The sequence below is a fragment of the Psammomys obesus genome, unplaced genomic scaffold (genome assembly GCF_907164565.1).
Source record: "Psammomys obesus unplaced genomic scaffold, mPsaObe1.curated_primary_1811, whole genome shotgun sequence".
NCBI lineage: Eukaryota > Metazoa > Chordata > Mammalia > Rodentia > Muridae > Psammomys > Psammomys obesus.
The window spans coordinates 880,387-885,580 of NW_026596287.1; the positions used below are offsets into that span (position 1 = coordinate 880,387).

Sequence of the window (5,194 nt, forward strand, 5' to 3'; positions counted from 1 at the left end):
CTATCTATCTATCTATCTATCTATCTATCTATCTATCTATCTATCTACTTTTACATCCCAATCATAGCGCCCTCCCTCCTCCTGTTCCCACCCTCCTTCCTTTTCCTGTTATCTCCCTCCCCTTCCCCCCAGATAAGGGGAGCCCCCACCCCACCTACCCATCCCAGCACTTATCAGGACTGAGCAAACCCTGGCCAGGTGGAAGTGATAAAAAAGCATATAAGAGAGTCCTAACACTTTTTGCTGTGAGCTGTTACCATTAGGGGACACCCAGAATCAGGATGGGTCTTTCCACATCAGTCATGACAGAGCAACTCTTCAGATTGTACAGGCTCCCTACTCTGATAATTTTAATTTGTGACAAGTTGATATAAAAACTAACCATAGCCTGTCATAGTGGTACATGCCTTTAATCTCGGCACTCTGGGATGTAGAGGCAAGAGGATTTCAGAGTTCAAGGCCAGTCAGGTCTACACAAATAGTTCTAGGATACACAGAAACCACCCCCACCCTCTTCACCCAAAAACTAACCACAATAATGGTCTTTAATCTATATTATAAAATATTAAGATCCAAGTTTTTCTTAGCAAAGAGGAGTATTAGAGAGACCCACAGCCTGACTTATCTCTTGCTATACTCTGGATACTCTCAGCTCTTGGCCCAGGGAAGGAGCTCAGGCAGCCTTGGCTCCCCTCCAGGCACAGTCCTCAGCTTCAGAGAGAACAGCTCTACCCACTCCCTGCAAAAACTGTTTGGGTTTTTCTGTTTATCTTGGGGAGGAACTGCAGTGAGCTGAAGAGCCCTCATGGTCTTGAATCCCTTCAAAGGTGGAACTCGCACAGTTCAGAGCAGATAGGAACCTCCCTGGGATGACTGCAGTGCAACGACTTAGGACTTTCAGGTCCAGGTGCTCTCTGGATCCTACAGATTCTTTTGGGCCCAAAGCTGTGAAGTATCCAGGCTCCAAGGTCTTGCTGTTTGCAAAGGCTGTGCCCATTTGGTCTACCCAGGAGATCCCCTTTGTGCCCTCAGCATTACAGTCCCCTTGAACCTGCACAGCATCAGGGTTGGTGGAGTCTGGGATACCAAGGAGGTGGGGAGGGGAGACCTAAAGAACATGGTGATCAGTATAGGCCACGGTGACTGACTGGACCTGAGAGGAGGAAGCTCCAGTGTCAACATCTGTCAGTGAGGTGTTTCCACATCCCTGTGCCGGTGACACTCTTGTTTCCACACATGTGATGGCAAAATTTGAGGGACCCGGTTTGCCAGAGATTCGTGTAGTAGTATTTGAAGGTCTAACCTGGTTATAACTGTCCAACAGCATCAACATTAGTTTCCTTCAAGTTTGGAACTTGGCAGTACCAAACAGTTGTTGATCAAATTTGCTGGGCTGTGGTGACTTAACTAGTCTCACTATGCAAGCTCAGCTCAGATAATTCATCTTCTCACCCCTACCTACCCTGTCTTGCTCTCCTGATGTGGCTTTGGGGAAAAATGATTTTTTTTTACAGAAGGCTTACCTCCAGTATTTTTTCCAGTGCTAATGATATAGGATAAAAGTCACATGACAGGCATGGTAGAATGGGAAGGTGGTAAGAATCCATTTTCTACCTGTCTAGAAACCTTGAAGAGGCTTTAATATTGCATACTGACAGGTTTATTAAGAAAAAATTACTTTTATAATATTTAATTTAATATTGTGATGCATTACAACACTAAGGCAAACAGCAGTTTGGTGAGGAATGGCTTTAATCAGCGTTTGGGAGGAAGAGGCAGCTCAAGATCAGGCTGTGCTGACTGCCAGCTCAGCCTAAGCTCCTAAGCAAACATTATGTCCCCACCTCTAAAATTCACCAGGGCAAAGCACTTCACAATGCATATACCTTTAGCTTATACAGAATAGACATAGAATATAATTTCTACACTTCTCAGTAAACACGCAAGACATTAAAAACATGGACACCTTTGCTGATCAGAACATAGGGGCTGAAACCACCATAACCAAGTTCTAAAAATGGTTTAATAGTTAGTAAAACGAATCATATGTCGCCACGAAGATGGAGAGAATAAAATCTGCCCAATAGAAGAAAAGGAAGCAGGTCATAAGAACAAGAACACTCCATGTACACTGATTCCGGAGGGGAATTGTTTGCAAACCTGGAGCTGTTAAAGGTAGAGGACATGGCTGTGATGACTATACAGATGAAGAGCCACGGAACCACTGCTCCAGCCTATCAGACTCTGAAAGATGACATCACAAAGAGTCATGAGAGAGAGGAAAAGCCACTTGGTGATATGTCTGGATGGCAGCATAGAGCAGTGGCCAATGACTGTTCCAGGAATAGACATGTTCAAGCCATTGCCTGCTTTGATGCAGCAGAGCAAGTTGGAGCTTATGAGAACATCAACAATCCAAAAGAGGAGGAGAAAAGAAAGACATTGCCATGAGGTTTGTAGTTTGAGCTTTGTCCAAAGGGTGGTCCTGGGACTGATGGTGACAACCTGGACCATGCCGAGGAGGTGGTGCAGTCAGAAGGACCCAATGCCAGCTTTATCAGGTAAGCCACAGCTTTACAACCAATCTCTCTTAGGATGTTTCTGAAGGAATGTACTGTGGATGTGTCTTTAATCTCTGTGCTACAATTAATGATCACTTTAGAAAACACCAAGATGATGACAATAATTTCTACAAGCTTTTCTCAGTCTTAAAGGTAGAAGTGTATACATGTCTCACAAATATTAGGCCAGCCCCTTTCATTAAGGTGGTTATTAAACTAAATATACATTAAAATTTAACAAAGAATCACTATTTCAAAAACAGCAAAACAGGAAGATTTCATGTGTTCTCCAGGATAGGTTCAACTTTTGCCCAGTGAAGGAGTGTGGTCTTCGTGTCCTTGCCAGGTGCTGTTTGGTGACTGTTAGGTTTTTCTATTTCTTACAGGGAGTTGATGGACAGCTTTGGTCAAAAGCTCTTAGCAACACCTCAGTCCACCAGGCAGTGCACACAAGACACTGACAGGAGCCTCTCCAGGAAGCCTGCAGGACGGGTATCCCAGATGATGTGGGATCAAAGCTATATCTGGACCCTCTGTATACACCTGGGCTGGAGGCTATGGAGTTGCCAGAGCCCGAATGTCTTGTTCCCCTACAAGGACACACTGCATGAGCTTCAGCAAGCAGCTCCCCTTTGTGCCTGCCTGTCCCTGTCCCTGTGACCACGGCTGAAACCCATGTGGAGCCCTAAACTCTGAGTGCATGGCTGTCATGCAGGGGCCAGGTGACCTAGCAAATGCCCCATGCTTTGTGTAAGCCCTAATGAGTGAACAGAAGTGAGAGCCAGCATCTGTGGTACAATGTTCCTGAGGTATTGTTACATAGCATTGTGCACAAGAGTGAGGTTCTCACACTGAGCTTGTTTTCCAAACTGTGATGACATTCTCTAAAGGATGATGTTTCTCCTGTGCTTTCCTATATATCGCATGACCACACATGAGTGTCTTGAATGTGTTTGGAACTGCCTTACAGTTTTTATTCTTACCTGTTCTTTAGTGATGGGCATCCTGAAATGCCAGGCATTTAGTAACTACAGGGAATTAGCTTAACTTCATGTTCATCTCCACTTTGTTAGAGACTTTCACATAAAGTATGCTTCATGACATTCTCGGTTCTCCTTCTCTTTGGTTTAGAATACCCTCTGGGACACAGGAACTGCTTTGTAAATAAGTAAAGGAGGGGGTGATCATGGAAATTTATTAGAAGCAACAAGAAGGCAAGAAAAGTTTACTTATAAGTGTTAAACTCTAGCATGTGGAAAAATAAAATTCTAATTTCTGGTGACTGCATGCTCCCCTGGATTTCTCGGTGAAGGATGCATCAAGCTAAACTGTATGATAGAAAGGGTGAAATAGGGGGATAATTAGAATCCCATCCAACTTTCTAGAGTCTAAAGCAGTCTTGAATTATCTAAGACAAGCTGTCTGTAAAAGAAGTAATCTATTCTCTCAATCAGTTTATTGCCGTGATACATTAGAATGGTAAAGCAAAGCCATTCCAGGGTATAAAGCTTTAGATCATAAAGAGCTGCATGCAAAAACAATATCTTATTTTTCATGGACACAGCAGGGCTTAGAAAGACTGACATCCCTGATGATCAGGACAAAGGGGCTAAGACCAGCATAACTAAGTACTGAAAATGCTTTAATATTTAGCACGGTGGAATCATGTGTCACTGTGGAACCCGTGTAGAAGGAGAAAATAAAATCTGCCCAATAAAAGAAAAGGAAACAGGTCATGAGAGTGAGAACACTTTTGGTAGCTCTGATTTCTGGCCTGGAATTATGTGCAGACCTGGAGCTGTGAAGGTACAGAACATGTATGTAATGTTTATAGAGATGGAGAGCCATAGAACCACTGCTCCAGCCCATGAGACCCTGAAAAATGACATCACGAAGAGCCATGAGAGAGAGGAAAAACCACTTAACTGTGTGCCTGGATGGCAGCATATAGCAATACACAGTATATATCCCAACTTCAGACCTGTTCATGCTACTGCCTGCTGTGATGTAGTGAAGCAAGTTGGAGCTTATCAGGGAATTAAAGATCCAAAAGAGAAGGAGAAAGGCAAGAACATGCCATACAGTCTGTGGTTTGAGCTTTCTCCAAAGGCTGTTCCTAGGACTGATGGTGACAGCCTGGACTACACTGAGGAGACAGGTGGTGCAGATGGAGAGGCCACGGGCAACTCTTTCTAGATAAATTATAGCTTTACAGCCAACATCACCTAGGAAGTTTCTGATATAAAAAACTGTGGCTATGTCTCTGACTCCAATGCAAGAAATAATAATTGTGTTTACGAAGGATAAATGGATGAGGATAATATCTATATTTTTCCTCTCAGGACCCACGAAAGCATACACATGTCTCACAAATATAAAGATATTCCCTAAAACCCCAAGTCCTGTGAGTGAAATGAAAAATATTCTCTGAATAATGTCAATCCAAATTATCTTCATGGCTAAAACTAGGAAAAACCTGAGGAACATAAGGAAGTAAAGATGGTATAGTTCATGCCTGTGGGTTTTCTGTTTTCTTTAGTGACCTGTGCAGCACAGTATATAATGCATCGAGTTCATTGTTTAGAGATGCCTCATTTTGTTCTTGAACCTTCTGTTCTTACTTTGCCTGACAT

At 43.2% G+C, this 5,194-nt stretch overlaps 2 pseudogenes; both read right to left on the reverse strand.

The window, feature by feature from the left end:
- Positions 1-1,931: 1,931 nt before the first annotated feature.
- LOC129668873 (putative vomeronasal receptor-like protein 4) lies at positions 1,932-2,761 on the reverse strand (annotated as a pseudogene).
- A 1,345-nt stretch (positions 2,762-4,106) lies between these two features.
- Positions 4,107-5,194, reverse strand: LOC129668874 (putative vomeronasal receptor-like protein 4; annotated as a pseudogene).